This window comes from Rhincodon typus, chromosome 33 (assembly GCF_021869965.1).
Source record: "Rhincodon typus isolate 14 chromosome 33, sRhiTyp1.1, whole genome shotgun sequence".
In the NCBI taxonomy this organism is placed as follows: Eukaryota; Metazoa; Chordata; class Chondrichthyes; order Orectolobiformes; family Rhincodontidae; genus Rhincodon; species Rhincodon typus.
In genome coordinates, this window is record NC_063364.1 from 21,261,320 (window position 1) to 21,286,163 (window position 24,844).

At 39.1% G+C, this 24,844-nt stretch overlaps 1 protein-coding gene across 5 annotated transcripts in view; it reads left to right on the top strand.

Moving 5' to 3' along the window:
• The window catches only part of sema6dl (sema domain, transmembrane domain (TM), and cytoplasmic domain, (semaphorin) 6D, like), a 243,555-nt gene that overhangs the window by 183,458 nt on the left and 35,253 nt on the right, over nt 1-24,844 (top strand). For 4 of the 5 annotated variants that reach the window (XM_048615882.1, XM_020522357.2, XM_020522351.2 and 1 more), the window contains exon 1: nt 12,078-12,278. The exons of the other annotated variant lie outside the window; for it this stretch is intronic. The gene's annotated coding sequence lies outside the window, so the exon portion shown is untranslated. Of the gene's footprint in view, nt 1-12,077; nt 12,279-24,844 lie in introns of those variants that run through there. 5 annotated transcript variants of the gene reach the window in all.

A 24,844-nucleotide genomic window follows, 5' to 3' on the forward strand; every position in this document is an offset into this window, starting at 1 on the left:
GTTGTACTCTGAGCTTTTACACACCCTCAGAGCTGTACTTGAACTTTCAAAGGGCTACTCAAACTAGACAGGAGCAAGGGTCTGTGGCTCATCAGAAATCCTGAGTATAAAGAAAACAACACAAATTATGATATGATGAGACCGGCATTAAGGACCAGCCCAGGCACCAGTGCTCTGTTCAAAATGCTGAACCAACTATAAATGTATTAGTGATTTTTCCAACTTTCTGCTCTTGGCACCTAGTGTCTCCCTGACTGCTGCTGGGATTTCAGCCCCTGAATATGCAATGTTACTTTTAAGTATAGCCTTCGTCAGTTAGTTCCTAACATATAAATTTAAGAAACAGCCTCCCAGAGGGGACGTTATAGCATTTGCTGAAGCGTCTTCTGTAATTATACATGCTTTCAGATTTACTCGGCTTTATCAGGAAACATTTTAACTGTGGAAATCCACTTCCTCTCAAACAACTGACTACATTTCGCACAGCTAAATCCATTTGGGATGGGAGGTGCAAGACTTACTTATATTCAAGTAAACAACCTTACACTAGTTGGGATGAAAAAAGAAAAAATACCAAGTGAAGGTGTCTTAGGTAATACACTTTTGTTGAGTATGAATTGTACGATACTCCAGCACATAACTAGGCCATTCAGCTAATCCAGTCTGTTTCTGTCCACAAGCCAGCTGAAGCATAAACTGGCCTGTACTTGTCTAACATAACCCTCTTTGAAGAAGAAAGTTATATTTACCAGTTTTCAATTTCACTACCACTCTGCCCTTGGTGACTGGAGCATCAGAGACTGAGGGGTGACCTTATAAAAGTTTATAAAATCATGAGGGGCATGGATAAGGTGAATAGTCAAGGTCTTTTCTGCGGGGTAGGGGAATCCAAAACTAAAGGGTACAGGTTTAAAGTGAGCGGGGAAAGATTTAAAAGGGACATAAGGGGCAACTTTTTCACACAAAGGGTGGTGCATGTATGGAATAAGCTGTCAAGGGAAATGGTGGAAGCTGATACAATTACAACATTTAAAAGACATTTGGATGGGTATATAAATTCGGAAGGGTTTAGAGGGATATGGGCCAAATGCTAGCAAATGGGGCTAAATTAATGTAGGATATCTGGTCAGCATAGACAAGTTAGACCAAAGGGTCTGTTTCTGTGCTGTATAACTCTATGAATCTACAACAAATGTTTGGAATAGTCAGAATCTTTGATATTCTTTGCTAGTTTGCCTTGGGGGAATATTCAGATGTAACCCATGAAATCTCAGTTGTTTGTCGACCTCGTCTTTTTGAATAAGTTCTTTTGTACTATCTCTCTGAATTACTTCCCTCACTAATTGTTCTATTCCCATCTCTGGGGGACTCAATGTCAATGTCGGTCTTCTCTACTGAAGTGAACACTAAGTACTGATTTAGTATTTCTCTCACCTATCAACATGGGAAACAGGAGTAGGGGTAGTCTAGTTAGCTCATTTTGGCTGATCTTCTCAATGTCATTCTCCTGCACTCTCCCCATATTACTGTTTCCATCTCCACTACAAGCCCTTACTCTCATTGCTCTATTCCGATGTTAAATATCCACCAAGTTGCCTGCAGAAAACATGTTCACAACTTTTTAATCTCATATACTTCCCAGTTTTCCTGATTTCCAGTTTTATATCCTCATTATTTTTGTACAGCCTTTTTATTTAGTAAATTCTTCTGCAACAAATGCTTCTTTTATGTTTACTATTTAATATGTGACCTGCACAACTAAGAATATTCTATCCATATGCTTCTAAATGATCAGTTAGACTTTCAAAGTGTCTCTGCTCCCTTCCAGCTTAACTGTCTTCTTTCTGACTTACTCCATCTCCTCAGGTCATTCCGACCTGTTATGGCAATTCTTCCAATTAAAATCTGCCTTTGCCTCTGCTTGCTCCCACAATGTGGTTTACCTTCTGTTGCTATCTCAGCAATACTTCGCTGTGTCAAGCTTTCTTTGTCCACATGTCAAAGTGAAAGGCCCACCTCCTGCTGCTACTGAAATAAAGCAAAAGTAGTGAGAAGAAAACAAGGTGAATATGGAGCAGATGATTTAAATGGTAACAGAAAATCAATTAGGATAGATAGATAGATAGATAGAAATATAAATAAATAAACAGATAGAAATACAAATAAATAAACAAATAGATAGACAGACAGACAGAATGCTGAGCTGCCTGACCCAATTAGCAAGAAATAAAGAAGAGAGGCAAAAGGGAATCAAATACAATGAAATTAAACAAAGTTCCAGAGAAAAGTGAAGCAATACAAGGAAGACACAGAATGACGACAGGCAGAAAGAAAACATAACCATGAAACTAAATGAATAGAGTAGAATAATAAAGAATTTGCTTTTTTTTTAACAAAGCTACAAATTAGAAGAAGGAAATGCAGAGATTGGACCCAGACAAAGGGAAGTGGTTTTTCTCTCCATGCGAATGAGCCAAGAACTTGTCAGGCCATTCAATGGCTGGGGAACTGGTGAGGAATCACCATCACCGCTCTGGGTAGGGGAGTTCCCGTGCAATCAAGTGCCCTTCAGATGTTTAGTGGCTGACCATCTCCACAGCTGGTGTCCCATCTACCAGGAGGTGCTCAGGCAGGTAGGTCATCATGACGCCAAAGGGAATAATGGCTGTTAGTGGATGTGAACCCACCAGAGGCCCAAACTATGGTGGGATCAGAGGCCAAAGGGACATGGAGGGGTGGCACAGAGATGTTACAGAAGAGGAGGGTCAGGGACAGGGAAAAATGGCATACTGCTGCCCTGCTTGAAGCTGGATCCCTCCTCAATCAGGCACCGAGTGCCTGGCTACAAGCAAACCCCACTCGTCCGGGGAGGCCACTGGCAAATTCAACAGGATCTACTAGGTGGCCTTCCAGGGGTGCAGATGCAGCATTTCCATTTAATGTCTGAGCCAGCACCAAGTCACAGTGCACTTGTGGATAATGGGTACTGACCGGTACATTGATGAACCTAATTGATATGCCACTGTCTAAGACCCTGGAACCCTGTAGCAGACCCCTCTGTTTTTCAGTTTAATTGGAAACAGTTTGCCACTGCAGGGAGATTAGCACACAGCCTCTTCCATGATGATCCATAAAATCCTTCCAGTGTAGAAGCAGGCCATTCAGCCCATCAAGTCCACACCGACCTTCTGAAGAGCATCCCACCTAGACCCACACCCTACCCTATCCCTGCATTTCCTACCCTAAACACTATGGTGTGATTTAGCATTGTCAATCCACCTCACCTGTGCATCTTTGGACTGTGAGAGGAAACCGGAGCACCCGGCGGAAACCCACACAGACACAAGGAGAATGTGCAAACTCCACACTGGAGTTGGAATTGAACCAGGGTCCCTAGCACTGTGAGGCAGCAAAGCTAACCACTGAGCCATTGTGCTCACATTATATGTGCACTTGGCAGCTGTGTTTCCCACCACATGGCCTGAGTTAGATCCAGCCCGTGGTCACTAAAGCATAAAAGGTGACCTATCTGCAGTTGGTTGCATGAAGCAATGTTTTTTTTTTCACAGAATCCTTACAGTGTGGAAACAGACCCTTCGGCCCAACAAGTCCACCTGAACCTCAGAGCATCCCACCCAGACCCATTCCCCTATAACACTATAACCCACCTAATCTACACATCCCTGAACACTATGGGCAATTTAGCATGGCCAATCCACCTGGACCACACATCTTTGGACTGTGTGAGGAAACCGGAGCACCCGGAGGAAACCTACACAGACACGGGGAGAATGTGCAAACTCCACACAGACAGTCACCTGAGTCCCTGCCACTGTGAGGTAGCAGTGCTAACCACTGAGCCACCGTGCTGCCCTTCTTGAACAAGAATTGCAAATGGCACCCAAGTTTTGCTGATTATCTTTATCCAAATGATTGTGCTTTCAGACCACAATAATTATACTTGTTGTCACTCCTTCAACAGCATTTCTCATTATAAGTAATGTATTTTTTTGAAGTCACCTTTGAATCCAAAACCCATGATTCCAGAAAGCTGGGGTGCATCTCCATCTTCTTAAATTGTTATGAACAAGTAGGAGATTTTGAACTGGGATCATTTATCTAAGGGACGCTGTCAGTATACAAAGTTTCCTCCACATTGATGCTCAGGCCCCAATTTTCATTCCTGGGCTAGGTGTACAGAAGTGGGAGAATTCCCAGCTCCATGAGCCTGACCTTTAAGAATGGCTGCCCACACTCCCCATTATTTTCGCTGGTATTACTGACTGGATTGGGAGTCAGGCCAGATGACCAAAGCACTCTCATTCATATTAACACCTTTCAACAAATGTTGATAGTTCTTGACACTTCTTGACAGGTTGGAGATTATTGTTAGTTTTTGACACTTCCTGGCATTTCTTGACAGTTTGACAATTCTTGACAAGTTGGACAGTTCCAGAGAGTTTAATGCACCTCTTACACACAATCTTCTCCATGGTTAACATTCCCATAAGCGGCATGACCCTTCCCTCCAAAGGGTCCCTGATCCAAACCTACAAAGGATTCCCTCCCCCCATAGGATCCATGAACCCCACCCCAAAAGATGCCCTGGGATCAACATCTTCAGGGGTAATAAAAACCAAAAGAGCTGCGGTTGCTGTAAATCAGGAACAAAAACAGAAACAGGTGACCCTTCCACAGAACTTTTCCAGCAACTTCTGTTTTTGTTCCTGATTAACAGCATCCGCAGCTCTTGTTGTAATTAACTCTGATTTTTCTTCACAGATGCTGCCAGACCTGCTGAGCTTTTCCAGCAACTTCTGTTTTTGATCCTCAGAGGTAACTCAGTTCTCCACAGGGGTACCAACTATCCAAAAGAAATGCATTGAGAATAGATCTGCTCTTACCTGGTCAAATCTCCACAAGCTGAGATCCATTTACCAGCGACTTCAAAGGCCAATTGGAGTTAAGGCAGCTGATCGTTTCAATAGCCAACTGCCTCCGCACACATGCAATCTACAAACTTCCCCAAATCTGGGAATCACTGAGTTCAGGGACAAGAATTTGAGTTTCCGATGTCTTCTGCAATTTTTGTTGCCAATGCAAAAACTGGGCCCCTGCCTCTTTTAGCAGCTCCACTATACTATTTCAACTGAATACCCAATTTGACTTTCTCCATTTTCTCTTGACTTCAAGAATATTATCCTCGTAGGAAGATAAAGAAAATTACACAATATCTGCTCAGTTCAACATGAGAGCACAGCAATCTTAGACAGATGTGAATTATTGATAGCATCTGCAGAAGGGAAAAATTGATCAGAAATATCCGTTGTATGCTATTAATATAACTCATTAGGCAAGTAACTCATTAGGTGGCTGACTACAGTCACATCAAATCTACACGGCTGCTTTTTTGTGATATAAGGGCTAAATTGATGGACTTACACATGACTGATTCTAGAATCATTTTAAGAAAGTCTAAGAACCCTGTTCTTTTTAAATTGTTAGTTCAAAACAAGCCTGTTGCCTTCATTCTGGGAATCTCATGATTTTGGAAGCCTTAGCAAATCTTCTTACACATTTTTGTTGAGGTTGTTACGCCTCACTGGCATAGCATACTGGAAGCCAAAGTTCTGCTATTCCCAGAATCATCACAAAAGTTAAGTATTTTATGAAAAGCATGCAAAGTTGCCAATTTACTGTAAAATAAAACATGGCCAACAGAAAATACAGTTTCTGTATTTAATGAGAACTACTACTTTTATTACAAATAAATAGATTCAAACTGCTGGTAAACAATTATGATCCGACAACACACAATTGTACTGTTTCAAACAAGCACACACGTGCGCGCGCACACACACACACACACACACACACACACGTTATGATGGAAGGAAAAACGACAGAAGCAATTCAATGATCCCAGTCTCTTCTCCAGATTTTAATTTATTTGCAGGAAGATAGTGATTGGCACATTAACTGCAAAGTATCTTTGTTACTAGTTAAAGGCCACAGTTTACAGCAACTAGTGAGGCAAAATAAACTGGCTTTTGTCAGGTTTTAGGTATTTTACTAGACAGAAAGTCATGCTATCTGCCCTCGAAGCAGTCTACAGGCTTTTGCATGTATTGTTTACACCCACAGGTTGTTCAGCCACCTAAGGAGCTAATCAGTCAGTTGTAGTCAGGCTGTTGGACTTTGGCATCCACAACTGGTCATAGTTCCATACACCAATCAACAATTTGTTGCTGGACAAATCTACAAACAGCCTCCCCCACTGCTTGGATAAAGCAGCAGTGTAAACACAACTTACAATGAGGTTCAGTAACATGCTTTTTTCAAAATACAACAACTTCCACAATCCTTGCTTTTAAAACTGACTTTTTCAAATTCATTCCACAATTAAACATACTGCAAAATAAAAAGGTAGTCCTTGTAGGTTTCCAGCCTTATAAGATGAGATGCCATTTGAAAATTGCTTTCATCAAAAGATACGTGACACACAAACAAGAAAATGTGAGACTTAAATCCATTCTTCTTCTATCTCCCGTTATACAACCTTATACAATCTTAGCATTTCTCAAATCTTTAACATATTCCATCATTTTACATGCTGGACAGTGCATCTCCAATTAGATTATCTTTTCCAGAAATGTGAACCATCTTGACATTAAACGATTGAAACAAAAGACCTGATCCAAATTGTCTCACGTTACAAATTTTAATCTTTTTAATGAATAGTAGTAGATTATGATCTGTGCAACTTAATATTTCTCTGTTACCATTGTCAGACACAGAGTTCAAAGTGCTGAAGAGCCAATAATACTCTCAAGGTCTCCTTTTCGATCCTGCTGACCGTATCACTTTTGCTTTCTTCCTTAACAAATTTATTAAGGGTACATCTATTGCATTGATGTTATACACAAATCTCTAGCAAAATTACACCTGCCTACAAGTTTCATAATTTCCTGTTTAGTTTTAGGAACAGGGAATTCTATTAGGCCTTCACTTCCACAGTCCTTGGCAACACTCAATGTTTTTCAATGATATATCTAAGGTACATTACTCTTGCTTTCACAAAATGTCTAATTGTCTCACATGCTGTTCCCATATCTTACTTTAGTTAGATGATGTTGTGGTATAAACCCCACAGTTACAGACCTCAGCTACAACTTGATTCATAAGACTTTGGAATATAGCTGGAGCATTCTTCAACCGAAATGGCACAACTCGACATTAGTCTAACCAATGTGATGTGACAAAAGTTGATATTTCTTTAGCATAGCCTAACACTTCTCTTGATATCAATGGTGCTTTCCAGTACCCTCCAATAGACTGATCTTAGAAAGGAAAGAGACACTACCAATCCTAATGATATAACCTCCTCATCATGGAATTGATTACTAATCTGTCTTCATATCTGTTTTTACCTTTCTGCAGTCTATACAGAATCTAGTTGATCCATCCAGTGTAGGAATTGAGGGTACCAGTGAACTGAAGCTACTTTGCATAGGTTCAAACAAGTGATTTTCCACCATGCTTTGCATTTCTGTTTCCTCTTGAGCTTGTTTATCTGTGCTCAGCCAATAAGGATCAATACTGACTCTCTTCCCTCCACATCATGCCTAGCTAATGTAATACATCCAGATGTAACTCTACAGATTACCTAATGCTTCCTAAGTAGTCTTACAAGATCCTCCCGTTGTCCTTCCTCTAGTCATGAGAACACAGTGTCTAACTGTCCCAGTAGTCCTAGAACCTGTAGGAGGTTCACATTGAGAACCATTCACCTCTTTTTCTATCTCTGGTATCTTCCATTATATTTACCAACAGACACCATTTGGTTCCCCGAGCCTCTTTCCTGTGATGATAACTTTTCAACATGTTTATGTGACCTAATCGATTATTCTTTCTACGATCAGGAGTACTTATCAGAAAAGCCTCTTTACTAACCCTCTTAAGTATTTCATACAGCTCACTGCATTCTGCTTTCAGAGGTTTTGGTTGCAGAGGTAACAAAACCAAGACTTCATCTCCCACTTGAAACTTTCTAGTTGTTAAGTGTTTATCTGCCTACTGCCCATTCTTTCATTTTCACTTGCAAAACTTTCTCATGCTCTTTGCTATCTTCTATGCTCTAATGAGTCTTTTCAGAAACATTAAGGATTCATCTTTCTCATTCAAGAACTTCTCCATAATTAGTTTTAATGGACCTCTAATCTCATAGCCAGAAATCAATTCAAATGGACTAAACCCAGTCGATTCATTTGAGGAGTTTCTGGTGGCAGTAGTAAGAGGTCTAATCCTTTGCCCTAATCCATGACAATATGTTTTAATCATGGTTTTGAAAGTATGATGGTATTTCTCCAAAGTTGGCTATGTTTGCAGATGATATGCAGTTGACTTCAATTCTTTTATACTCTACTGCTGATGATCTCTGTATCTCAATTGATAATCCATAGGGAATTAAAAACAGAGAACTTTCCCATCCTAGGTGTAATGGTCCTTAAAAGAATAGCTTCTGGAAATTGGGTTGTCATATCCATAATTGCAGGATATACTAATGTCCTGCTTTCATTTTCAGTAATGATCCTACACAATCTATTAACATTCAACTCAATGCTTCTAAAACTGGTATGGGAATTGAATGTGCTGCGACGATTACATGCTGAGGTTTTCTACCACCTGACATGTATGACATATCTTACAGAACTGCACAATTTTTGAGCATGGTAAATACCTGTCTATTGAAGCTTGCATTTTGATATTCCTATATGTCCTGCCTTAGAAGTTTAAAGTACTATTTGCAATATTTCCTTACAATATCTGGAAAGTATCACTATTTGATAAACAATCATCCATTCTTTGACCTCAGGTCTGTGAGGATGTCTCCTTTTCCTCATCAGAACTGCTTCAGCCTCAGCCTCATGCAAGCTATTTGTGCCAGCTTGTTTAACTGTAGATCTGCTTCATGAGCCTCACCTAACATACACATGCTGAGCACTTCTTCTGAATTATCTTCATTCCTAAATAGTATTTTGACTACCTAACATCTTCTTGCAATATTCCTATGACCTCTGGTGACGTAGTCTGTTTAGCATTGCTCTGGTCATTGCAAGTAATGGAAATAGTACCCAGAAATTTCCTGTGCTTTACCTGCCAACTTATTCTGCATGACCAGACTTCTTTTGCCCAATTCATTTGTCTAGCTATTTTCTCAAATGACATGACAAATGCCATTACAGCATTTTCCTCAAATTTTGGTAGGGCCTGTATAAACATAAAAGACTCCTTACTGGACTTTAGATTTTCCCCCACAAGAGTCCACATTAGCATCTGACATGTTCTATTTCAACTGCATAATTTTAAGTCAATATTCACATTCTCTCACATTCTCTTTCACTTGCAATTCTAACTCCGGTCACCCCATTTCCATTTCCTGTCATTTTAGTTCCTTCTCCCTTCCCTTGTCTTTTTTTCTGCCCTTTGGAATTCCATTTCAATTTCCTGCTCTTCGTCTGCAGATCTTTCATTTTCTCCTAATGCTCAAACTGCTTAAACCATGTCAGAAGTCACTTCAGGGAGTGAAATCACCTGATTTCCAAAAGTTTGTGATTTCAAATAAAGCTAGTGGACTATAACCTGGTGCTGTGTGACTTCTGACTTTATCCAACCCAATCCAACACTGGCATCTCCACATCATGCTTAAAACCATAACACAATATTAGCTGATCCCATGTGTCACTACCCAGAGTATCTTGTCTCCCTTGTATCTCTATTAAACTCAAGTACTATGTTAGTATATCAATTATTTTTTCCTTGCTTGCTCTGTCAGGCAATGCTACCACTAGTTGACCTGCCAATTCAATCAGGTAGGGTTTTGAAAGTTCACTTAAGGCAATGAGGGACAGTGTGCCATCTGCAGGAAATTCTTTGCCATTTTCAGAGCAATTTCTTAAATACAGTACACATCCGGGAATATTCCTTCACCTGTGCTATTTCCGAATAACACACCCATATTCTTGTTGTCTCTGTTTCAAAATATTCCAGCTGAGTTCCCAAACTTTGTCACACCTTATTAGGGTAGTCCAGCTGGAAATCAATTTCCGCTTGAAGTTGTCATAAAAGTTAAAAATTTAATCAAAGTATTCAAAGTCTTCAATTTACTTGTCATTTAGACCCAAGCTAACAGAAACATAAGCCAGGTTTCTGTATTAACAAAAAGTATTATTTATTACAAATAAATTGATTCTAACCCTAGATGAACAACTGTGATTCATTGACAAATAACTCTACTCGTCACTGACCCCCTTATAAATCTACACCACAAACAAACAAGTACAGATGGACACAGACATACAGAAAAGAAATTGGAGTCATGGTTAGATGGAAAAAAACTGGGAAACAGTCCAATAGGATTCGCTAAGATGATCTTCTTGCTTCTCAGGATGTTCTGTTGACCAATTTCTTAAACTCCTGTTCCTTTTCACTGCTTTGCAGGAGGCACAGGCAATTGGTACATTAAGTGAAAATTCTCTTAGTTACTGGTTAAAGGCCATAACTTATAGCAACTGGTGAGGGGAAATATATTGGGGTTCTTCAGGTTTTTTACTGGAGAGAAAGACATACTGTCTTGCAGCGGTCCGAAAGTTTCTGCTAGTATCATGCACATCCAACAAGCTGTTCAGCTACCCAGGACCCAATCAGATAGCTGTTGCCAGGCCCTTTGTTATCTACAACTGGTCACAATGCCACACACCAATCAGCAACCTGTTGCCAGCTGAATCTCACTTTATACACACCTCCTGATACCAGCCCATCTACAAACTGCCTTCTTCACTGCTTGAACAAAGCAGCAGTATTAACACAACTCACAATTTACTGTAACTTAATATTTTAAAAGTGCAACAATTCCTTCCACAGACCTTGGCTTTAAAATCTTACTGTTCCCATTTCTGTCAAGAGTCAAAAATACAGAAAAATAAAAAGTTACGGTCTTCACAAGGCTCACATTCGTCTTACAATTTTCACGTAACAGCTGGTGCCTTACACTTCAAGAAAGGACGGTATGCAGCACTTATCAGGCATATCATCTTTAAATAATAACAAAGGAAATTATATCAGCTGAGTCCCATCATAAAAATACTTAAAATTTTATTGCAATGTGTAGAAAATAAGCCAATGCAGAACATTTCTTGCATGCTAATGTGGCTGTTGAAATATGTGAAAACATTACAAATCCATTTAGAAAAAAAATGATTTTGAAACCATCCACGGCTTGTGAACTGATTAAGACAAAGACCGCTGCCAATTCTGGGAGGCTACTGCCAACTCTAATGGCTTCAAGCCTCTGTGTCTGTGAAACAAATGGGACGTAGGAAACTAGAAACCTTAGCAATGTGGGGCTGTCTCAAGCCACGACATTTACTCCAGATCCTGCCCTTCAACCTAATGCAAAATTTTACCAAACAGCTGGTCATATCTAGTTAATGGTCAGAAAAAGTTCATTGAGTTTTATTTTAATTAAAACCGCCTCTGCTGAACGCTAAGTAATGCATGGTCGCTTAGGAAAAAAAAAGATTTATTACTTGAATCTGGAAAATGGGCTGATGCTTCAGTCAGAAGGAAACTTTATGACTTATGAGTTAAGCTTGAGAAGTAACCAGTGTTGCGGTCGCTGTGCTCCTCAGCAAAGTGGGGGTGGGGGGCTGGGATAGAACCAGGATCGTTACTGATTTGGATAAAATTACACTAAGCAATGCAGAAGAGTAGCCGAGATTCAATTATGACCAGATGCAATTTGTACATGTTGACAGTAAGGATCAGTCCTGATCCTAAGTTGGTTCATAATAAAGTCCACATTTTCCTTGTGACGAACCCATTCCAGCCCCACAAAAGTAAAACTCCGTTAAAGGTTTTGCAGCATCCTCATACGAGGTTGGGGCCACGAAAGGGTCACTGAGAGCTGGAGGCCCCACTGTCGGCAGCCGGGGAAAGGCAGCAGACAAAAAACTTCACATCTTGAGCTTTAAAGCCCTGTGCTGGGGAATGGACTAGGGGGTGGGACCCCTGGGCTGGTGCAGGCTTATTGGTAGGCAGCCTGCTGCTCCCTTGATGGATTGACTTCAGATGGATCAAATTACACCATTTGCTGTGCATTAGTTTGTTTTTTTCCTGGCGTGTCTCTGACTTGCAGGAGTTGAGAGTTTGTGCGTTTGCTGTTCGGAGGGATTATAGGCAGGAAAACAACTTTTGGGAATATTTGGGTGACATATGAGGTAAGGTTTTATTGCAATGACTGTGTAATACATCTTCGTAAGTGAGTTTGCAAATTAAGACCCAAAACAACCCCCTTGTTTGTAGACTGCCAGTCCGTCTTAGTGAATGGAGATGGGGTTGAAGTGTCCTCAGAAGCGGCTGACAAGAGAGGTGCAGAAATAGCACCTAGAAGCGCTATTTTTACTCGGCAATGGATTGTCCTAGGGATTTCTGGAAAGAATAACGAGCGGATCAATCGATGCTGCGAATATGCATTTGCAAGATGAAACTGGAATATATTACAGACGAGAAGTTGTACTGAATGTTGGAGCATAGACCCTTGTTTGTTTTCAGAGGTACAGTGTTTTTTTTGGAAGGGGGATGGTGAGAAACTTGAAAGGAGGGAAGAGGGACGCTGGCTGACATTTGATCACTCTTCAACTTTGATGATCAGAAAGCTTTTATTTGGGCCTCAGGTTTCTAGTCAGCATTTTAGGATAGTGGGCAAGGGGCTGTTTTTTTTTGGTGACAGCACAGTGCATGGTTTTCAAACTACAGCTGGATCAAAACAGCACTGCCTGACCTGTACTAGACTTGGGGAGGAGGAGACTGAAGAATTGATGAAAAGCAGTTGTGAAAGCAAACAATGGATTCTATGAACCTGAAGCTCTGATCGAAAACGTTTTTGGTACCATGAAAAAAACTGGCATCTGTGCAGATGCTAAAAACAGTGAGGTGTTTGTACAGTTGTGAAATGAAGTAAAACTGCCGCAGGAATTAGCTACTGCTGTGCTGTTAAAACTTTCCTTTCGATAACAAGTTGAGAACTATGAAAATATTTACTTGTTGGATTTTTGGTGGTAATAGTGTTTTCTGCTTTTTTAAAAGCCTTGCACTATTTGCACATTATTACTGGTTGGGACAAATGTTCCTTTGTTAGAAATAATCTGCTCTTCTCCAGTTCTAGTTTCTTGATGATACCTGATTTTAATTGTTTCACCGTTGGTGGCCGTGTCTTCAGTTGCCAAGGCCCTGGGCATTGGAATTCCCTCACTAAACCTTCCCCCTTCTCTACCTTAAAGGAAGAAAGTTAAGACACTCCTTAAAACCTTGCTCTTTTATCAGGAGTTAGTCATCTGCCCAACTATCTCCTTATTGGCTCTGTGTCAGATTTTGTTTGAGAGCACTCCTGTGAATCGCCTTGGGACATTTGCCATTTTAATGGTACTAAGCAAATATTTTGTGTCCTGTACTACTCCTTTTAACCTTCTTAATCAAGTACGAATCAACACTGCACAACATAACAAAGTGAGGGTGTCCTATGATATATAAAACACAGGAACTGATTCTAAAGCCAAATTAACCCATTGGCACATTCATGGAGCTCTGCTTGTCACGCATCAGCTGGTGTGTAGTACAATTACAATAAAGGATGAAACAGGAGATTTACATACACTTAGTACATATTCTAAGCATCTAAGCATCAAAAGATGGGGGTGTTTGTTTTACAATTTGTCAATTCACTTTAGTGCCTTTTGCGTGCCCTCCTCATCAAAAGTAGTAATTGGGGATTAAACATTGGCACGCAAAGTTAACCGGTTTGTGACCAAAGTCAGTGAAAGTTTAGATTTGAAAGTTTTCAAAGCCAATTTCTATATGTTTATGTCATACTCTGTATTTCTGGTTGGCACAAACAGTTCAACAGATATTCTGAAATGATTATTGTTTCTTCCGTCAGGAATAAATACCTTAATTTGGGCTTCCTAGTATGTAGGGTTCTTTGGGGAAAAGCAAGCACAGGACTTCTGCTGTGCTGTTTTCCAGCACTTGAATTATGGAGTCTGCAAGGTCCTAGTGCTTGCTGCGATACTTTGCCCAGAGTGGTATTTCAAATGAACTTTAGTTCACCCTCTGTGTTTAAATAGTTGAAGTGTTGAAGGGCATGATGAGAAAATGCATGCATTCATCCAGCTAGCATTACCTTGAATAGTTGCAAGGCATGTAACATTATGAGCTTTCTATTATTCACAACTAGCAATATCCTTGTTTATAAAGAAAACTATATTTGATACCGACATGAATTATGTAGGAGAAAATATACCCATTTAAAGCAGGAAAGATAATTGGCAGACTTGGAGCCTTATTGAACTTTTACACCTCTCCATCAATTGCTTGTGAATGGAAATTATAAAATTTCCATCTAATAAAATACATCTCAGTGAAAATGACTACAATAGCCTATCGCCTGCAGTTAGAAAGGGGATTTAATGTTGTTACACTATTCTTAAGCACTGAATGAATACAGAATTGTGGGGGGAAAAAATAACACTTGTTTGATTCAACTGGTAATCTCTAGAGTACTTAAAGGAACATTTGTTTTTAAAAATTATAATGTACCCGTTGTACTTCAGTTGATAAGGCAATGTGCCAAATTGTTCATTGTACTGTTGTGGGTGTGCATGACTTAGTCAGATTTATAGTAGAGAAAGAATTCAGCGAGAATTCACACCAATTTATTTTATATAATTAAACATTGTTGTATCATACATCAACATACATTAATAAAGCACATTTTAATATAATAAAACATCCAAATGATTCCTAGGAGTGTTATCAAGCAAAATAGGAAGCAAAAACCAGAGAGCTACTGGGAAACCTTGGACTCTGAGGAAGTGAGCACTTTAAACTGAGAGCTGGAGCTATTTTGGGGTGGGGGGAGTGAGTTCTAAAGCTTAGGGCCTGGTAGATGGGAGACATGGCTGCCAGTGGTAGAACAAAGAAGACAATGGGTGCAGAAGAAAACTTGGAGAAATGCAGAGATGTTGGAGGGTTGGAGGGTTGTAGGACATTTACCCAGAGATGATATGGAGGTGCCGGTGTTGGACTGGGGTGGACAAAGTCAGAAGTCACAGGACACCAGGTTACAGTCCGACAGGTTTATTTGAAATCACAAGCTTTCGGAGCGCTGCTCCTTTGTCAGGTGAAGTGGACAGAAACACACAGACACAGAATTTGTGTGTTTGTGCACTTCCCTCCACTTCACCAGCTGAAGGAGCAGTGCTCCAAAAGCTTGTGATTTCAAATAAACCTGTCAGACTATAACCTGGTGTCGTGTGACTTCTGACATTACCTAGAGGGGGAGGGATGAGGCCATGGAGGGACTGAATACAAGGAGGGCATTTTAAACTTGAGGTGCTACTGTGGACATCTGCTGCTTAGTGAGCACAAGGAAGCTGGGCAAATAGGATTTGGTGCCAGAGATAACAAGGTGTAGAGCTGGATGAACACAGCAGGCCAAACAGCATCAGAGGAGCAGGAAAGTTGACATTTCTGGCCCAGACCCTTCTTCAAAAATGGGTTGGGATACAAGTACAGTACTAGACTTTTGAATGAGCCCAAATTAAAGTGGCAGGTCAGCTCGGAGAATGTCGGAATAGATGTGTCAAGAAGTAACATCTACGTGAAAGAGAAAGAGTTTCAGTAGAAGATGAGCTGAAATCCAGGAAGTAAAAAGAACCAGGAAGGGCAGAGGGTCTGTAAATGTACCCTTTCTCCATCAAAATAGAGTACAGATATATTGCTCCTTTAACTTTGGTGCTAATTCTTGTCAGAATAGAAACGGGGTCCACATTTTTGTGCTAATGACTGAACTGTTCCCTATTTCACCATCTCTCCTTTTTTTTAAGCTACTGTCAGGTACTAGAACAAGCTTGTCCGATGCTAATCTATACTTTTACAGGTATTAATTCTGCAAAAATTATTTATTTTTACGTGTCCAAATTGATTTTTATTTAGGTCCCTCCAATTACCTCACACCCACATGCAGAACACTGAGTTTACAAGTACACACCATCCCATTTACTGCACAGGTCAGGACTCCCGCAGATGTACTGCATCATTTTATGCAGATGTACTACATCATTTTATGCAGATGTTTGCATATTGTTTATTGAAAAAAAATTTACAGATTTAATTCTCTTTAACATTGAAAGAAGTTTAGAAACAAAGAAAAAACATTGTCCATAGGCATCTAAAAGCAATGGAACATTGGAACATAAGAACTAGGAGCAGGAGTAGGCCGTCTGGCCCTTCGAGCCTGCTCCGCCACTCAATAAGATCATAGCTGATCTTTTCGTGGACTCAGATCCACTTACCCGCGTTCTCACCGTAACCCTTAATTCCTTTATTGTTCAAAAAAAATCTACCTTTTCTTTGAAAACGTTTACTGAAGTAGCATCAACTACTTCACTGGGCAAGGAATTCCATAGATCAACAACCCTCTGGGTGAAGAAATTCCTTCTCAATTCAGTCCTAAATCTGCTCCCTCTAATCTTGAGGCTATGCCCTCTTGTCCTAGCTTCACCTGCCAATGGAAACATCCTCTCTACTTCTATCTTATCTATTCCCTTCATAATTTTATATGTTTCTAAAAGATTCCCCCTCAATCTTCTGAATTCCAATGAATGAATGAACAACTGTGTTGTCCTTACAGGCTGGTCTCTATTTGCTGTTTACAGCACTGACAAACTCTCCCTGTAGTGTTGTGTTCTCCTGTCACGGAGCTGTGAAAAATGTGAAGTGGTTGATTTGGATGGTGTGTATTCATATTGAGCATGGTGACACTGATGCCTGTCACAAGTGAAAACAGAGCTGCAGTCAACTTCCCATCTGGAATTTAAATTTAGGCTTCAATAATCGCCAAAGATTCTAGTGAGATAGAGAGATCTGCCATGGATAATAAAGGCAGAGATACTCCTAATCCAAATAGGAATGGTGATGACTATATCTATGAAAGGCAGAAATGCCACTTGAAAAGAATCCCGGGGCCTAGCTAAATGCTGTGCAGACAAAGATTCAAATCCCAGCACAAAGTGAATCTGGAATTGAAAGCCACGCTCAGTAATAGTGCCCGTGAAAGTATCATTGATGTTGTAAAAACCCATCAGGTTCATTAATGGCTTTTTCTTTCCGGGAATTTGCTATCCTTACCTGGTCTGGCCTGCATCTCCTAGCTCCAGACTTAGTTAGCTGCTCTCTGAACGGCTTGCAGGCCATTTCTGTTCAAGGGCAACTGGGGGATGGCCAATAAATACTTGACTTTCCAGAAATGCCAAATGCCATGAAAAAGAATGAATTCAAAAATGTTTAGCTGTTTCAAAAGTAGGTGAAAATGTGAATGGAGGTAATCTTTCGAGGGGAGGGGAGGGAGAGAGAGCAAGAGAGACATGTAGACATGGAAGATTAAGTGTCAAAAGGGAGATTGCAAGTTCTCAAATCTGTTTGTTTCCTTTATAATTTATAACTGGCAATATGCATTTGTTGAAGAATTTCTTAGTAAAATTGTTAATGGCTTTTAATTTATTACTGAGAAGTCTAATTCACAAGAATCTCAGCAGAAGACAAGGAGATACTGCATTTGCTTTGTACGATGATGCTTCTTTATTCAGGACATCAAAGCCAGTATTTCCTCAACATAATGATGTCTATTCCAATCAGTTAAGTTGTGTTGTCACGTAATGGTAGTGTCCCTACTTCTGAGCCATGAGACCCGGTTCAAGTTCCATCTGCGCCAGGTTTTTAAAAAACCTACATCTAAATGAATACTGTGACCACACATTCTAAGCAACATGATACAACTTTATAAAATGGCATTCTACCAGATAACTTGCCAGAAAGGAAAATCTAATGAAGTACTCTGAAATTGAAGTGCTGAAAAATTGTCTTTCCGCCTAGTCAAAGAAATGTAGTTTAAAATTAGTTGCAGTCATAACTTCTCTTTGTAAGCAGATGCAATTTTACCAAACTGCACATTTCTCAATAGAAATTTGCACAAAGATGGAAACACATTTTATAAGGTGAGCCTGTCTAACTCAAAGTGAGAGTGTTAATTAAATGATAAAATTAAGCTTGCAGATGTTTTCAATTTGAGTAATTTTAGTTATTTTTCATCGATCCCTTCATGCTATAAACATTTCAAGCTAAATTGGAAATTCTAAACTTAATTTGGGTATCTAAGATTCCCTCATTTCTATTTTCTCCTTTTTGCTTAATCCTGTCTCTCACACCATCTCTTCAATCAGGAGAGGAACCAGGTAGAGGAGGATCTTATGCCCTTCTTTGACCTTTGCCAGTATGAGTGCAGTGCAATTCATTGATTTGTTGATTTTGATCTTGTATTTTTAAGTCCTTTCAGATGGATGGTGTGCTTCACCCAACAACCCTTAGTGTGGCCAGACTTTTTGGAGCAAGAAATCTCCTTAAATTTATGTGCAAGTCAACAACTCTTCTTCCTTGAGAAAGATCTCAGAATTGCTCTTATTTCTGGGGCACTTAATGTTTGCTAACAGAGTACATTCTGGATTGGAAATTTGTGGAATAATTTCATGAATGCATAAGTATAAATTTGAGGCAGTTTATAGAACAAATTTATGTAGTCAAAGAATGCTGAACACTGGGAACAATCTACCAGAGTCAGATTACAAGTTGATTCAAACTGCAGTTGGATGTTGGGAGTATCAGAAAGGCTAGCCTGATGGGTCAATCATCTTTTTCTGGTCCTTAATTGTCCATTGAATCTTGAGTTTTAATGTACTTGCCTACTCCCTTTGCCCCACCGTATTTGCCAATGTAAATTTGTTACTTGTCACTAATTCAAGTTCTGTCATCCTACAGATTCGACTTCCCTTCAGTAATAAATTGGCCTCACCTTATCATCAATGCATATTCATTCCTCACTTATTTTGTTGAGGCTACAGATTTTTTTTATTGTTCTGACTATTAAACTTCAGCTTCTCTAATCTTTCTCCATTGTTCACTCCTTTTACAGAGATAGATAGAACAAATAACTCTCCCTGTTTGGGTTTACGTAACATCTATGGCATGGAAACAGGCCATTTGGTCAGCCCAACTTGTCCATGCTGGTGTTTATGCTCCATTCGAGCTCCCCCCATCTTTTCTAATTTAAATCTACTATTGTAACTCTTTTATTCCTTTCAGATGTATCTATATTGCTCACTTCAGCCACTCTCTTGTGCTAGTTTTTTCTGCATTCTCACCTGTCTTTGGGTTAAGAAGTTTATTCAGAATTTCTTTTTGGATTTCCTGGTGACCATCTTACATTGATGGCAGTCAGTAATGCTCTTTTTCACAAAAGGAAGTATTCTCTGCCTCAATATCAACTCAGTTAAGGCTTTTCATAATTCTGAAGACCTCTCGAGTCACCCTTTTTTCAGAAGGAGAGAGACTTGGCCTTTCAATCCTTTTCTGATATGTGAATCCTCCCTAGACATTGACTCTCCAGCCTCTCAAGTGCCTCTGTATCCTTTCTGTATCCCATGTGCAGTCATCTGAAGGTAATGTTTTTAGTTGGAGATGGTTAAAGCTGATCTTTCAGCTCTCCTCTGTTTTGATTTGGCCCATACTTGAGCCCTGCACTGGAACTTTCAATGTTCACTTTTTAAAATTCTGCCCTTGAAAACCAGAGGTGTACAATTGTGAAAAATTGTCTTAATAGTCTAATAAACACTAGAGCAACCTCTGGAATAAATTGGTTCTTGTAAACAACTGGAAATGTCACCATCGGCCCAATGGAAAATCCAGCCAGTAACGTGTACCTGTCACCAGTAGATCACAAATCAATACGAGTAAAAGCAATTAAAACCTAGATAAACTATACAGTAAACATGGATAAATCCACTTGAGTTTTTTTTTGTTTGCTTACTTTATTAGTACATTAATGTTGGCAGTAATATAACCCTCCTTAGAAGGGACATTGAAATTGATCTTTGTTCATTCAGTTCTCTATTTGCTTATTCTTTGGGGTGTGGTCATCTTGGCACATTCAGCATTTGTTATCCTTCTGTAATTGCCCTTGAACTAAGTGGTTTGCTGAAGGGCCATTTCAGAGAGTAGTTAAGAGAAAACACATTGTGGCTCATCTTCATCATATAGCAACAGATGCTGCCTTTTTATAAAGGATTGCTTGGCTCCTTAGGAATATGGAGATAGATTACTTGCACAAAGAATCATTTTATACTTTGAAAGTCAAACAAGGTCCAGAGATTCTTAAGCCTACAGTAAATTATCTACCAAATCAACATGTGAAAAACCCAATTATAATGACTGGTGCATTGCAGGAGGCCAACGAACTCCTGGTACCACTGGTGGCTCTTTGATAGTGCTTCCCAGTAAAGCCCATAGTCCTGTGATTTTACTTTTCCGTCCTAGCGTTCTTCCAGTTCTTTATTGAATTGTACTGTTAAACTTGTTTTCACTACTCATTTCTTCATGTGACCTATGTTTGTGAAATTGAGGCACAGTAATTTTTGGATTATCTTCAGAATTCAAACAAATTGATGTAGAAAATACATACAGCATTTGATTATTGCATTACAAAATAGTTTAGACCAGATGACATTTAAACTGCATTTTCATTTTTGTTTAGCAGTTTTTAGTTACGAAACAACAGCAAACTGTATTTTGTTCTTCAAAATGCTATGAAATTGAACATTTTAGATGTTTAGTTATGCACTCTCCACTCTGAATAGATTTGTTAAAAAATCAACCTCCTACAAAATGGAAGTTTTGGCTGAAGTTGACCATTTTCTTTGTGCTGTTGACCTGTTAACACTCCCTTCTGTGACAGAATGTACTACATTCAATTGCCAGTTGTTCAGGATGAATGGGCCAGAGAATTGTTCATACAAGAAAAACAGCTTGGTCTAAATGCTTCAAGTTACTTCAGTGAAATGATTTAACTTCAGTCAGGAAGCAGTCCTATTTGTGTCCTAATTTAATAGTTGAGGCCACAGAATCGAATTGTAAACTGAATGGAAATGCGATGGGTACCAGTGTTTATTTATTTCTGCTTGATTTTTCTACTTTTTTTGTGTTAACTAACACAGATTAGCATTTTAATAGACATATAGTGAACTTCTCCCATTCTGTGCAATCGGACAGTGTGTGTAGATCATCCATCATCCTGTCCTTGGCCACAACAGGCTACTGGCTCCAGAGTCATTTTGAACTACAGAATGATCATCTGACTGTGAACAGCACAGCTGGCTACAGCTGTTTGTTTCTTCCACACCACTGGTTGCATTGTCCACCTATAGTAACTAAAGTTAACATCCAGAACATGCAGGGCCTTTTGTCTGTTTGGCCTTGCCTTGGGATGATCCAGTTCAATGGTCACACTTTTAGACCAGTTTGGTCAGTGTGTACAATCAATTGGTTAATCTCAGCGTTGGAGGTGGTGAAGGGTGGATTGCTGTAGAACTTCTTTTTACATGAAGCTTCAAGTTACTGATACTGCCATTGAGCACACAGTCCATAATGCTATTTTCAATTAAATGTGTGACCATGTTTTAAGAGAGTTTTTTTTTGAGTCATATATGTAGCTTCTAACTTGCTAAAGTTATTGGTTAACATCTAACTAGCTAAAACTTGGGTTAAAAATATGCAAATAAACATTTCTTTTCCCAACTGAATTGCTTACATGTTGAAATTTGAATGTCAGAAAGCACAGCAGATTACAGAGAAGTGAGCCAGGGTGTAACCTTTAGCCCAGGAAATGTGTTCAACATTTTACCATTGAAGCCAACAAATTTTGAGAGAAGCACAGGCTTATTTCTTTAATAATACTGGAGAGGCAGTGATCCATAACAACAGTGTTTGTTTTGAATTTGATTTCCAATCACATGTATCTGGGAGAAAATATCTTCAGTCTAATCTGAGAATTGAAGCATTTCTCTAAAATGCCAAGAGCTTTTAGTTAATGATTGACAGCCAGCTTAGCCATTAAGGGTATGTCATGTTTACCCTTGAACCCTACAACAGAAGGCACTCAAGCATTTTATTTTGCGAGTCAGAGATACATAAAGTTAACTGTGAGCACAACAGGACTCCAGTCCTGAGCCCAGAAGAGAGGAATATACTGTGGAGGTAGAGGTGCTGTAGCTGACTTTATGGGTAAATTTGCTGGTTTTTGTGTCTCAAATTTAACATTTTCCTTTAAAATGTGGGTGACACGACCAAGTTATTGTCTGTCCCAAATTACCCTCGGGGCATTAATAAGCAATCATATTGTGTCGGGTTAGAATCACATGTACACGAAACATCCTCTTCTGAAGGGCATTAATTATCAAATTGGATTGTTGTGACAGTCTGGCATTTTATTTTGTTTTTCATTGCTTGTTTTTCTAGTACCAACCCCACAAATTATCAGATTATTGAATGCAATTCATAATTTATGTTGGTGATTCTTCATGGCTTGCCAGTCCTGTACCAGTGTTGTAAGGCTACCATTATGAACCTCTTGAAACTGTTTCAAAACTCTGATGAATGGATTTAAAAATGAGTTATTTGTTTTCTTTACATACGGAAATGTTTGGATATTTTAGACGCATATAAAAGAATTTTATTTACCCAGTACAGCCAAGTATCAAAATTACCATGAAGACCACTTTCAAAAAAGCAGGGGATCTTTTAAATTTGAAACAAATTGAGTGAATCTTTTATTCTTAATTGGCAGTGTTACTTTTGTCTACCTCTCCAGATATTCATGCAAAATAGCATAGTTAACAAATCTGGCTATGTCAGTTATTAAAGTGTGACCATCAAATTAAAAATACAATAAGTGCCATAAATGAAATGTATAGATCAACTGAATCATGTCAATTGTGTTATTGTTTGGTGTGCTTGTCTAAAGCTTCATGGCTTTTTTAAAAATAAAATTTTGATATTGTTTTACATGGTTGGGGAAAAAAAATTGAAAGACTTTTAGTCATAGGTTAACATCAAACATGGCCATCTGCAGAGATTTTCAACAAGTCTGTACTGGGCAAAAGGTTTATGTGCCAAAGTTGACTGTATGGATATATTTCCTCTCCAGAAAACAACTCCCTAATGCGTGTAATCAATGTCGAGGCTGCATTTTCAGACGTAAGCAATCAAGCCACAGATAAAGCACAGACACCGCTCAGTCTCCAAATTCTAAATGTGCCCTCAGAATCTCATTTAGTGTAAAATTATTAAAACAACAGAGGTACAAAACTCGAGAACTGAAAATGGAAGCACTGGGGAGTTGGTTGAGAATTTATCATTTACAAATTGTGGTTTTAAACATCGGTAAAATTAAGAAGCAGCAGAAACTTTTTGTATTTATTTTTCCTTATTGTCCATACCTTTCTATAGGTAATACATTTCAGTATTCTAAAATATTACGGTTTAAACTCTTCCTACATTACTTGGGTGGATTGATGGGGAGAGAAAGGGTTGTTTTTCCCAACATAACTTAACAAATAGCAAGTTCATATATTTGAAGCTGTGTTTCAGTTAAATGCAAGGCCTTGAACCTGACTCTAGGGGCTTAGTTCAAACAATACTGACTAGTTTAACCAGCTTGTTTTATTTGCCTGACCAGGTTTTGTGTGGTGAGTCACCCCATAAAACAGAGCTGGAATTGCAGGTCAATAGTACAGAGCAAAGGTCACCAAGCAGTTTTGGATCTGTAGTTTAGCCCATGACTGTCAGGAATCCTCAACATTAATCCTGCTGTACCACAGCTAAGTTACTTTCAAAATAAACCAACCAAGCAAGCTTGAAACATTACCTTTGTGCTCACATTGATTTAAAGTTCACTTTTTTGCATTATAAAAACATGAAGTCATCAAAATACAAATTTAGTGAAATGCTTAACTTTTGCCTGAAGACTAACACAATTTGTCATGATTCTAACCAGTTAGCCTGCTTTACTTGGCCTCTTTAGAAACTAGAGGGACTGCGCACTTGGGTTAGCACCAGCAACTGCTACATAGAGCTACTGACTTGAGGAGATGGCCCCTACATTCACCTAGGTGTTCTTGCATCTTAATTTTAACTTATTCCATAATCATAAATTTCAAGTTTCAAAATTTAAATAGTACTATACATCAAAAATCCTGACAGAGGAAAGCAGCTGGGAACACTAATTAGCTGGGTTTTTTATTCTGTAGATAGGTTAGCTTTGCTCAGTATTCAATGCACATCATTGTAATCACTACAAATTTTACAAGGTGTCACTAATATAACTATATCACGGCCTTGAAATTTTACAAGATGCATGCATAAAAACCCATATATCCATGACATATTTTTGATAATCTCACTATCTTGTACAAGAGCTGTGAGTAACTTGACTCTGAGAGATTTTTTTTCTCTTTCTCTCCCCAAGGAGAAATAATGTAATTATTCTCCATTTTTGGTATTTCCTTGTGACATACATGAACTGATGGCAGCAACTATTCACAATATTTAAGTACCTGTAACCTTGAAAGTTATGAATGTTAAGGAAAGTAATTATTACCTCTGAGTGGCTGCAGCAATTAGCATCACCAAGCTTTCAGGTCTTTATCAGCAGTATAGCAGGCTGAGAGTCTTCCTTCGCAAAGGGCGATGATAGCCTTTTACTTTTTATGATGTAGAAACAGAAGCAAGTATAGCATTTTCTCTACTATTTACTAAGACTTTTGTTTTCAACATGTTAATGGAACAAGTGTTGTTTTTGACATTGATCAAATATGGTAAATTGGCCTTTTACAAGGCTGGG